The sequence below is a fragment of the Crocodylus porosus genome, unplaced genomic scaffold (assembly GCF_001723895.1).
Source record: "Crocodylus porosus isolate Cpor-Errol unplaced genomic scaffold, CroPor_comp1, whole genome shotgun sequence".
NCBI lineage: Eukaryota > Metazoa > Chordata > Crocodylia > Crocodylidae > Crocodylus > Crocodylus porosus.
The window spans coordinates 1,911,356-1,924,505 of NW_017728931.1; the positions used below are offsets into that span (position 1 = coordinate 1,911,356).

Here is a 13,150-nt window from a genome sequence, read left to right on the forward strand (position 1 = left end):
AACACCTTCAAGAGTAAATTGGATGCTTATCTTGCTGGGATCCTATGACCCCAGCTGACTTCCTGCCCTTTGGGCAGTGGGGGCTGGACTCGATGATCTCCCGAGGTCCCTTTCAGCCCTAATGTCTATGTCTATGAAATCATTTCAAAGTGAGAGGGAGACCAGAAATGCATCTTCCAATTATGACTGCAGTCTTCCTAAGAGCTCTCAGTACTTTTTTTCAGGGTGACAGCCTGCTGTCTCTGGGTACCTTAAGCATCCCAGGAGATGCCCTTGACAGACACTTAGGGCTAAATTCTGTTCCATGTATTAATCACCTAGGTGCCATTCTGTTCCACCATGACTGAGTCCTGAAAATCCGTTAGTGCATCTATTTGGTAACACACTGACCCTTAAGGCTGAGACACAAAAGTACGGGGAGGAGGAAGAGAGTAGCCCACCCACTTTTTACAGTAACTGTTTTTCAGGAACTTCAGGCAGGGAAATCATCACATTTAGGGTTGGTCCCTAGGCTTCTTTACTGTGACCCCCTTTTAATCTCTTATAAACACTGCTCCCATACATTGGGTTTTTCAGGAGTTTCTTTAATGCTTCTACTGATGTGGGGTCCAATTTTTCAAAAGTATCCAAGTAGTTTGAGCACCTTGGAAGGTTAAGACTTTTTTTGGGTGCCTGTACACAAGTGTGGAGGCTGCTTCAACATGCTGTAATTAATCGAGTCTGCTGGAGGGTGGTCATTACTATGCTCCAGTAACCTCTCACATCTTGTGTATCAGTGTCTCTGCGCTTCAGAATTGCTGTGAGGACACTTGAACTAAAGCTTGTTGGATGAGCTTTAGTTCAAGCACCCCCACTGCCATTTTGAAGCGTGGAGATGCTATGGCGCTTTAATTAAAGCATCTCTGCCCCCTGCCACCTGTAGAGCACATGTAAAAGTGCCCTTTATGTGCTTAAATCACTTAGTTGCTTTTGATAATGTAAGCCTTTGCCAATAGGAAATCAGTGCTCCTATCCTATGAGCATCTGAGTTCTCAGTTTGTCACTATTGCAATATATGATTAGACTGGTGCAGCTAGACTTTGCCCTGCTCTCCAGCACTTTGGGCTCCTAAAGTTTTAATGGTTAGGTCTACAAGGATGATTTCTGTATTCAGGTAGGTCAGGTACCCCAATATGACCCAGAAAAGTAAATTTGCTTGCGGCATCAGGGCCTTCCCATTAATTAGTCCAGGGAAGACTTTGAGAAGGGAAGGAAATAAACTTCCAAGAAGTAATAGTGTCTGGGGTTGGACTTGCAGATCATCCTATGTTTCAGTCGTTAGTATAGTTTGTCTTCTACCTCTCACTGCCTGGATGGTTTACCTAATACTAGCTAGCCTGCAGTTCACTCTGAGAAAAAGGCTTGTAGTAGCATAGATGCTCCCTCAGGTTTTAGTATTGCAGGATGCAGTTTCAGTTGTTCTTATTTTTTCACTAGCAAGTAGTCATTACTTGTGCAGCTGCTACTTGGGACACATTCTAGCAAAAGAAATCAGCCCTAATCTATAGTGGTCCCTCTCTGTGTGGATGTGGAGGCATTGCCACAAGTCTGGACAGATGATAACGCAGAATTCCTAACAAAGAGCTATTCACCAAAGGTTTGTTTTGATGCAAGAAATATTTGCGTCATTGCTGCAATTAAATTTAGGCTTGTACAAATTAAAACAGTTGTAATCAAGCTAGCCTTTTGTGTTGTTTCATATTTTATATACTCCCGAGCAATAGGGTTTGGGTCATATTGCAACATCTTGTTTTAACATTGGACTTAAATGTGTCTAGTGGCAGGGTAAGAGAAAATAAAACAAAAGTTTACTACTAGCTCAGCAATTATTGGTGTCACAATTATGCTGCAAGAATTTAAACGTGACTTTTCCATTGCTGCTCAGCTTTTCCTTTTTTGTGTGGGGTTTTATTTTTGATTTTAGCTCTCTGTTGTGGATGTTCTTTGTTGGGTTCTATATCGAATGTTGCTCTGGACTGGTGCAGATAAGTGGAACGTGTGCAGGAAAGGTGGGACTTTCATAATTGAGATTTCACATTTTTGCTGACAGCCTGGAACATTTCTGTTTATTGGATGTCATTTGAAAGGCTGGTGGTAAACCATAACATTTGGGGAGTGTTATAAACTGATAATTCAGTATTAATTTAAGTGGTGTGTTAATGAACAAACATAGTTTTCTGTACATGTTTTGAAAGAACCATGTTCAGTTTCCACTATGTCTGTAGTGATGTTTTTATTTATTTGCATTTAACAGTTTGCTGTACAAAGGCTACGTTGGACCCCTAAGAATGCACAAAAGATCTCAATTCCATTAACCTCAGAGCCACTCAAAGGACTTCGGGAAAGAACAAAAAACAGGAAAATAGAAACAACATCATTCTGTATTAAAAATAACCAAAGGAATGTTACCGGTTTCAATCGTTAATACGTAGTAGCAGTAGTGAAAATGATTCATGGCATTTTTGTTGTCTCTGTGTTTTCACATGATTACTGAATTGGAGGGGAATTTGCCTTTATGCAGATCACAGCAGAACACCTGATAACAAAACAGGATTCATCTCCAAAAATAAATCAGGGTTTTCCTTAAATTGACACTTGAACTCTGGAGCTTGTATTTCGATTCTCATGGTGTGGTGTCTGTCATGTGCTACCTGTTTCCATAAATCTGCGTATACTACTGTATATTGTTCAATACCCACCTAACACCAGGGTGGGGAGTACTGTTTTTGTGCATGTGTTTAAGTTATTAAAAGAAAAAGTCATCGATAAATTATGTGAAATACATGCGTCTTGTAAACTTTTTTAAAAAAAGAAAATACTTTATTAAACAAACGATGCTACCTTTCAGGCTATGTGTGTCTGGTGTATATAGCAGGACCTGGGGAATATGAAAATATTTACAATGCAACTGGCAGAGGGCACAAGAATCTAGCTCAAGTGTATTTAAAACAGAGAATCACTTTCACCTTTCCCTTAGAAAATCAGAACTGAGTGATGTTTCCTGCTGTGGCACATGTTCTTTTTCAGGCAGAGTCAATCTGTGCCCTGCAGACATTTCACTTTGACCACTGGAATTTAAAAGTGGTCGCTCCACCTGCCATCTTGTACACCTGATAATATTTCTGTGAGATTCATCAGACACGGAGCAGACTTTGAAAGCCAACATAGTATAGCGAGACTAAAGAAATCATAGGCTGCCAAAAGTGCTGGGATACGGGTTTTAGAAAGACAAAGAAATTTCAGTCAAGCTGGGGAAAGGAAATTGAAGGCTACAGGTAGTCAGGCCTCTGACTCCTTGTCAGATGTGGTGGTACCTTTCTAAAATGTGTCTCGAGGCAGGTGTCATTGTTACCATGGTAACCCATGCAAGAACATAACTCTTGCAAAGTATCTAACAAGCAGTGAGTTTTATAATACAAAAATCATGTTTATAATACATTGATTTATTGTGCTAAGAGCAGAAGCAGCTATTTTAAAATTTACTACATTCCTGGATGGAATCCAGATTACTTGTCATTAGCTTATTCCTCTACAAGACTGAACCACTTCTTTTCCAAAACCAAAGATTTGCTCAGCACTGTGTGCCTGTGTTTCAGGATGTAAAAACTGTACGTGTCCAGACCTACGTTACTAAAGATTTGTCATTCATAATCCAAGTGTTACCGTATTTATATAATTGCCAAATATAAAAACTATCAGTGCTCTTTTGCCCGAGGAGCATTTCCAAAGAGGTGCCTTTTGCCTGTGTTTCTAATTTTCTGTTTGTTTTCTAATGAAATATCATTCAAATGAGGATGGGGGGAGTTCAGAATCTCACCATGTATGGCCTTTTTACAAAGACTTGGCCAGCTACCAGCCTGGCATGATACACAGAATAATATGTTGTGAACCTTGGGCAAAAAATGTCATGTAATCTTGCCTTTAATGGTTTGCTTGTTTTGGGACTGCAGTCTGGCCACCATGCAACCCTGGATGTATAAAACCTCCTGCAAGAGGTCTTATTTGCATCTCCACACAAGCACTTATCTTTCCTTGGAGAGGGAATCATTTTTCTCCTTACGTGTCTTGTTACTGTAGAACCCTCTGGTCTGCAAACAGTCTGAGCAGACTGTTATTACATCAGTGTTTAAGCAGTTGCAGGGAACAAAGGCAGCAAGGAAAATAGTAGAGACTTGGACTCCTTAAACAATGATGCTGTGTTTGGAGACACTTTAGACAGGGGAACCAAAAATGGCTGGATGTGATGATGGCCACATCACTCCCATATGTGCTGCTGCCTGCTCTAGCCACTCTATGCTGAAGAGCCACCTGAGATCAAGAGGGATGGGGAGCTTGGACTGCATTTGGAATAACAAGACGTTCTGAATGAAGGTTGGATATGTACAAGTCCATGGGGCAAGACACAATGCACCCAAGGTTGCTGAGGGGGTTGACTAATGTGATTGCAGAGCCACTGGCCATTATTGTTAAAAATATGTAGTGATTTGGGGAGCTCCTGGGTGATTGGAAAAGGACAAATATAGTGCCCATCTTTAAGAAAGGGAAGAAGAAGCCATGTAACTACAGACCAGTCAGCCTCACCTCAGTGTCTAAAAAAATAGTGGAGCAGATCCTCAAGGTATCCATTTCTAAGCACTTGGAGGAGAAGCTGATCAGGAACAGTCAGTTTGGATTCACCAAGGGCAAGTCATGCACGACCAACCTAATCACTTTCGGTAATGAGGTGATACGGTCTGCCACAGCACTCTTGCAAGCAAGCTAAGGATGTACAGGTTGAATGAATGGATTGTAAATGGACAGAAAGCTGGCTGGATCATCGGGCTCAAAGGATAGTAATTAATGGCTTGATGTCTATTTGGCAGCTGGTATCAAGTGGAGTGCCCCAGAGGTCAGCTGTGGGGCCAGTTTTCTTCAATATCTTCATCAGTGATCTGGAAGATGGCATAGAGTGCACCCTCAGCAAGTTTGCAAATCGTGCATTAGATCCCATTGTACAGCTGGTGGGAGTAGTAGATATGTTGGAGGGTAGAGTTAGGTTTCATAGTGACCTAGACAAACCGGATGACTGGGCAAAAAGAAATCTAATGAGGTTCAACAAGGACAAGTGCAAAGTCCTGTACTTAGGATGGAACAATTCTTTGCAGCAGTACAGGCTGGGGGCTGACTGGCTAGAAAGAAAACTGCAGAAAAAGACCAGGGACCTACAGAGGACAATAAGCTGATATGAGCCAGCAATTGTGCCCCTGTTGCAAAGAAGCATAATGGCATACTGGTCTACATTAGTAAAAGTGTAGCCAGTAGATCAAGGGAAGTGATTATTCCCCACTATTAAGCACTGGTGAGGGCACGTCAGGAGTAGTGTGTCCAGCTTTGGACCCCCCACTACAGAAAGGATGTGGACAAATTGGAGAGAGTTCAGCAGATGGCAACAAACATGGTTAAGAGGAGGGGGCAAATGACTTATAAGGAGAGGCTGATGGAACTGGATTTATTTAATCTGGAGAAGAGAAGACTATGTGGGGATTTAAGAGCAGCCTTCAGCTACCTGAAGGGTGAGTCCAAGAGGATGGAGCTAGACTGTTTTCAGTGATGGTGGATAACAGAACAAGGGACAATGGTTTCAAGTTGCAGCAAGGGAAATTTAAGTTAGATATTAGGAAATAACTTCTCACTAGGAGGGGAGTAAAGCCCTGGAATAGGTTACCCAAAGAGGTTTGAATCTCCATTCTTAGAGGTTGTTAAGACCTGACTGGATGAAGCATTGGCTGGGATGATATAGGTGGAGGTGGTCCTGCTTTGAGCAGGGGGTCGGACTAAATGACCTCCCGAGACCCCTTCCAACCTTAATTTTCTATGATTCTGTGATTCTATGAAAGCCAGTTGCATGAAGTAACTGTTTCCATTAATGGTAAATTCTACTGACTTCATATGCTTCATAAATGTAAATCCTCCAAAGCTTTTTGTCCTTAAGCCGCTCTATTTAAAAATGATATGATAGCTTGTGCCTGATTAATGCTGTTGTCCTTGTTTGACATACTGGGCCCCTCTGCATGTACAAGTTAAAGCACAATGGGATTTAATGAACGATCCATACAATTGTGCCTCCTGCCATGCCAGATGGGCATGGCAGGAGGTGTGATTGTGGGCTTGCACAGTAGATTCCATCATGCCTTATTGCAGGTGCAGAGGGAGCCCAATCCCTGGCTGGGAGGTGCAGCCGCTTCAATCTCCCATCCATGCCACCTGCCCCCCGTGGCTGGGAAATCGCAGCAGAAGCTGCAGTCTCCCAGCCCCCGGGGTTGCATGAACTGGGAGATCACAGCTACCCAGAGTCCACAGCTGCCAGGCACTGCTGGGGCTGAGGATCCCCTCGGCTCTGGGACCACCAGCCCCAGGTGGACATGGTGCACCCCTGTGGCTAGGAGCCCAACTAGCTGACAGGGCTCCTAGCCACAGGGGAGAGAGCCTGTTACACATTGCAAACTAAAGCTTGATAGCAACCAACTATAAAGTTAATGCACATTATACCTGGGTAGATCTTTTTATAGCATGATAGATACATGCAGGTATAGCTGGTCTCAGTTAATTGCTCAATTAACCAGTTAATTGGGCAATACCTGTAATGTGTAGAGGGGGGGCCACAGTGTAGGTCAAGAGGTGTGTTTACTCAAGTTTAATAAGGCCTACATACTGATAGTTATCTTCTGACAAATTTTCACATGCCAGAGACTTTCTATGGCATAAAATGTTGCCTTTATGCTCTGTCTGCCTGTCAGTTCTGTTGTGTACCAGAGACAACAGCCTCTTGTTCCCCTGTGCCATCTTCTAGATTTCCTAGGCACAAAGTTCTTGCTCTGTGCACTACATAGAGGTGGGAGGAAAACAATAGTAACTTAAACAAGAAAAAAAAGGAAAAAAAAGGGTGACCAAAATGATATGGTGCACAGTAATCATTTTTCTTCACTAAGGTCATTCACAATGAGGGCTTTGCTAACCATCAGCCTTTTTTGGTTTGGCAGTTTACATCAAAATAAAATTACAATTTGTTTTTTCTGCATGAATTGGAAAAAAAGCCCTGAAAAATTCATTTTGGTCAATGAACATATTCCATTCAACTCAAAATGTTTCCAGTTTTTGGGGAAGTCAAACATGTTTGGTAATATCTTCTGTTGGATCAATATGGGAGAGACATCCGATAAGCTCCCAGGCACAAAACAGCCTTTTCTCAGGTGTGGGATAGCACCAGATACAGGCTCTGTGCTAAATACCAGGTAGCACAATTCCTTTTGTATAACCCCATTTACATCAAGGAAAATGGTTACTTAACAAACAAAGAGGGCAGTCAACCCATGGAGTGAAAAGAAGTTATCAGTAGTAGTTACAGGACATATACAAACAGGCCAAGTCAAAACAATTTGGTAAGACTTGTAAGAAAAACAAAGGAAATAAAAGGCCAGATGACATGCAGGCCACTGGATGGGTAGTCTCTTACCCATGTGTTAATGCTGTCAACCACAATGTGCAAGACCTGTGTTCAATTCCCTCCCCTGCCTTACTGGATTCAAACGTATAGAATCCCACCTCTCAGGAGACTATACAGGCCAACAGGCTCATAGCATGGGGAGGTACTCTCACTCTGTGGAAGCAATTCTACTTTGTAAGTAAATCATTAACATTAATTGGAGGAATGTTTGAAACTTAGATGGAGCCCACCTACTTGAGACCCAACTGGAAAGCCATTCTCACTGTTTATCTGTCTCCACAACTGCTTAGGTTTTCCATGGATTTGAACACAGTTCTCCTATCTTTCAGGGCAGTGACCTAACTCACCAGGGTGCAGGATAGTTTGATATGGGTCTTCCCCAAGTCCTTGCTACTGGAACTGCTTCTGCTTTGCATGAAATACATAAATAGGTCATTGAGGTAAAGACTACAAAATGGACACTGAGACTAGTGCAGAGGTTAAGAAACTCTTCCGGCAGGTGGAGCACCTTGGCTTCCAGTCTCAGGCAGAGAAAGGAATCCGATCTAAGTTTTATACACCCTCTGATGATTATTTTAATTCATGACTTGTGCAAGAGGAGACCAAAATGATTTCCCCCCTTTCACCCCACTCACTCTCCTACAGGTCCCCAAGTTGTTTTCCAGCCAAAGTTTTGGTGAGTTCTATCCTAACTTGCTAATAGTTTCAGGATGCCTGAGACTCCCATTTTTTCGCCAATTTACCATTCAGCATAAAAATGTCACCCACTTCTATTCACAGCAAACCTGGAAAATGGCAGATTCATTTAATTAATCAGAAACTCATTGCTGCTTCTGTTTGATTGCTTGGTTGCCATTGTATTTGCATGGGCTTGTAACAGAATGGGCACAAAAGCATCCTCCTTTCCTTTGTCTGAGGTATCTTGATCTGAGTTGGTCTCTACTCGCCTAATGAGCTTTTTATAATCTGTGTTTCAGTCTTTTGTGGCCTGTGTAAAGCTTTGATGGAAGAGCAGGTTTGTTAGCTATTTTTTTGAACTCTGGAAAATTATACCATTTGGCAAAAAAAAACACTTTTCTCCTTTTTCAGGTGTTTATGCAAGGTAAGGGGTCAGATTCCTGAATGATGAATACGTTTCTGTCCATTTCAGCATCCCCCCCTAGTGGAGATAGTGATTGGTGCCATAAAGTGGTTTTCTTCTGGCATGATCCTATTCCCATCCCAAATATTCTTACCTAAGCTGGGGAAAGCTTTCCCTTGGCATAGCTGTGGCCAGGGGAGTTGGCTCATGTAGCTGTTGGGTAATGGGCTGACATGTTTTCACTTTCCTTGAGATACTACCAAAACTTTCTCATATGCACCAGACCTACATCTCCTTTAGGCTAATTCTGACTCCATAGTGGACTTCTGTGCACCTGCTAGCATCCTTCCATACAGGAGCAGGAGGCTGCACACGTGGTATTTCACAACTGACATGCAGAAATGCTGGATTCTGAGGTGACCATTTGACTGTAGCTTGTGTACAGAATCTGTTCCTTCCTCAGAAACCAGCAGTCCATAATCTCAGAACATGATGCTGGGTGCCCTCAGGTTGAACCTTATGCAATTGGAGACTGAGAAGGGCTTTCTACATGTACCTTCACTGCTCATGGTGCTGCATTTCAGGCACATCGATTAAAAGTATTCAAATTACTTCATAAAAATGGGAATTGTGCCAAAACCAAGTAACCATGTGATATATTCTATTGTATGCATCATACTTCCCCTTTCCCTATCCCTGACTGACTGATTGATCTTCCTCATCACACCATACCTGAAGCTGGATTATGAGCAATCTGAGGAAAGGATCATATCTTCTTTAACTGGAGCACCAAGTAAGTTCTTGGGCACTATAAAATATGGCATATGTGTAATAATGGCCAGCATTGCTATTCTGAAGAATAGAAACTGAATTAGTCCATAAATTTAGTGAGTCATGGTTATTTACCATTCCATATACTCTTTTGGTCAATCTGTATATACCTAAAGTATAACTGTGCTCTTAAAAACAATATACACTTAAACCAAGCACCTTGTCTCTTATAGAAGTCAACTACGTGTTTCTTAGGCTCTGTGGGAGACTCTGAAGTTTGTATGCAACAAATAGAATGGCAAGAAAGTCACAGTCCTCTGTTTTCCAGCTTAAATACAAATGTCATCTGTGCTTTAAAAAAATTGGCTTTATAAATAGAATATATGCAAATCATTCTCTGTTGGGACTTACATTCAGGCAGTTTGCCATGAGTTTTTATTTTTCTTACATCTTACTGTTTAGTTTCTCAACAGGGGAAGGAAAAAACCCCACAAAATCTCCTTGGCAACCAGAAATTATACTATGAGTCCTTTCAATTTACTAGCAAATTTTTGATTGACTATTAGAGCCTGAAAAGGCAGTAATTATAGCATTAACAAAAGTTTAATGTACATCACGCATGTGTTTAAATCAGATATTACATTTATGACCTACATTGAAAAAAGGTAGTTTAAGATAGTGTTATGGAGTGTACAGTACTGAAATATGTGCAAGCATGAACGTGTGAGTCAAAAAATGGTTGAGAAAGTAATCTTATATTATTCATGTTACGTATCTTAACTATACAAATACAAGCAAGTCAACTATCTATCTATCTATATATATGTGTGTGTGTGTATAACTTTAGGTTTACAAATATTTAATCAGGAAATGCTCTAATCTAGGACTGCTTTGTCCTGGACCTCAGAATGGGAAGATGGCAGAGCAGCTGGGCAGAGAACCCAGATCTCCTGATGTGCTGTCAGGGGTTCCTTCCATGTGATACCCCTTCCCCTTTGGTGTTAATCCTAAGTTTCACTGTCACCACTGGAGTGTGAGCAACCTTTTTCCAAGCATGGGAAACACCTAATTGTCTACTAAATTCTGAATCCAGGACCAATCTGTTACACATGTACCAACCCAGCAGAGGCCTTGGGCATGCATGTGTGGTGTCTATTACTGAACAGTTCTGCACATTCACTTCCATGCCATGTCATGAGCATCTCTGAGAAAGGCAGGGGCATCTCTGGTGTTCCTGAGCCCAAGGGTAAGTTTGCAGAGACAGTTAATAAAGGGTGGAGGAGGGGATGCCATTTTATCTATAAGCTGAGCCACTTGGTCTAAAAGTCCCTGAGATCCAGTAATTGAGAAGCCTGTTGTGCTATTATTACAGTCCCATTTGGGGGCAGAAAGGCGTTAGAACAATAATAATTCCTTATTCTTTCAAGCCTAGCTCTAAGTCGTGTTGTGCTATTTTTATACATTTATATACAGTCCTTTTTCTAATGCCAACGGGTGTAAATCAATGAAATACTGTTAGCTGTTTGCCCCAGTCTCTAATAACAATAGTAATCTACTGCAGAGAAACAGTTTATCATGACTGCATCGTACACACTAGGACTCTACACAGCACCCTATGCAGTATTATGAGCAAGAGCCAGGGATTGCTGTCCCCTGCCTTGTAAAATTTAAGCACTTGGCAGCACAGGAAGCCAAATCATATTCTCTTGGGTGAGAAAGCCATCAAACAGCAACCAATAGTTGGCATGGTCACAATCAGTGGGGCTTCACTCATACGTTCCACTGCAAATGTATGACTGTTAGTCTAATAAAATGCTCAGGTGTTCTCAGCTGGGGTGAATGGTCAGATCTTTAACAGAAGCTGAAGAAGGACTTTCCTCATTCAAGCAGCATTTAATACTAGCAACATCGGTTTTCCATTGACCTGAATTGGTGGAGTTGGAAATTCTTAACTTTCGAACAAACTGTGTTCAACTCTGCCCTCTGTACGCAGCTTTCAAATTAGCTCACAACAACAACAACAAATTTCCAGGCCATTATCTAAGCATTTTATAGTATTCTGAAATGTATCTAGCACTTGGTGAAAGTCATATTCAAACTTTTATTAGAAAAGTTTCAGGCTGGATCATATAGAAATATGATTTAACTAAGAGACATCAAAGGCAAGATTGTGTGTGTGTGTGGTGAATATAACTTTAGGTGAAAATAGCTTGTGGAGTGCTACAGTAATCACAGCAAAGAATTGTCTCTCTTTGTAAAGGGGAAAAATCCTGTTTAAAGGTCTGGAAAAAAAATACAATTATACTAGTGTAGCTTACTTATTTTTTTTTAATTCAGTGTAGATTACACCTGAATCTGGAGTGGACAGATGAGCAGATATCCTAGGGTAGCAACACAAGGCTCTTTTACAGTGCCTTGCCACTAGATGGCAGGGAAAGCTGATAGAAGCCTATTTGCCCTGAGAAAATGGAAACCCTGTAATAAACTGTGGACAGATGATAATGCTTTTACCAGTGTAACATACGCTAGTTGAGTTTTACCCCTGATTCTTCCATGGGTAATTCAATATTCACTTGTGTGGAATTATTCTGGTGTAGGAGGTTATATTGTCCATTTGCTCTTTTTTACACCTGTGATTACACTGATATAAACATGTCATCTGTCCAGGTCCTGAGAATGTATGGTGGTTGTGTGGTGTCAAAATTATGAAACTACCTAATACCTTAAGTGAAAGGTATTTACCACATAGAAGATAGATATGTCATGAAAGACAGATTGATTATTAGGATAATATACAGAATCAAAACATACATTTCAGTCTGCTGTGCTTGACTTTAAAGAGGGGTCATTTTATCCTGTATTATTCTAAATAGCATGTGACCCTGTGCGTGAGCCCAAGGCTGTGCAATTCCCACTCCCCATCTGGTGACAGTGGCAGGTCTATCACCAAAGACATTCACTTGCAGGGTGGGACTGCTCTAAGCTCTGCCCAAAACCCCACTGGAGTCCTGCTAGCAGAGGCTGTCTGGGGGACATGATGGTCAGGGAGAGGGAGATATCAGTTTGGTGCATAACTCTCATTTTAGATTCACACCGGGGCGCACTCCAGGGGCGCGTCCACACATGCAAGCATGTGCACTTGCAGCAGCTCGAATAGAAGCGGTACAAATTTGAGCTGGGGCTTTTTGCCTCCATGCACATGCCCGGACATGCTCTTTGTTATGGAGTAAATTGTGCCACTTGGGGCAAAATAACCTGCCTGGCTCCTCCCAGATCTTCAGCCAGGGGGAGCTAGAGCCTGGGGCCAGCACCTGTGCTGTCCCCAGCAGTATAAAAAGCCACCCTGGCAAGTAGCTCAGGGCTACTAGCTCTCAGGAGCTTGTGGGGCCCAGCCAATTGGTACCTGGGGACAATCCCTTGTGCCAGCTGGATTGCTGAAGCAGCCCTGAGAGTTCCCTGCATCCTCTACCCATTACAGCAGTCTGGCAGTGGGGACTGCTGCCTGGCTGTGACCTGCCAGACTCAGATGGGGACTGCAGAGCCAGTAGAGGCATCTGCCCCTCTGGGCCAGCTGCCAGTGGACTGCAGTTGCAAGGTTGGCCTTTGTGCGGCACTACTGCCATTTGTGCCCCCTGCTCGGCCATCTGGGCAGCTATTGCCTGGAAGATGTTCCAGGTGTGGTGGCCTGCTTTGAACTGCCAAAGCATGTCCTCCTGGCCCCATTTGTCCAAGAAGTCAGCCACAGCCAGATGGGTCCAAGGTGCCAGCTCTGAGCA

General features: G+C 42.3%; 1 long non-coding RNA gene across 1 annotated transcript in view; it reads left to right on the top strand.

Moving 5' to 3' along the window:
- The window catches only part of LOC109316181, a 13,768-nt gene extending 10,882 nt beyond the window's left edge, over positions 1–2,886 (top strand). The window contains exon 2 of the long non-coding RNA XR_002102745.1: positions 2,294–2,886. This is a non-coding gene — a long non-coding RNA (uncharacterized LOC109316181). The remainder of the gene's footprint in view (positions 1–2,293) is intronic.
- Positions 2,887–13,150: the final 10,264 nt, after the last annotated feature.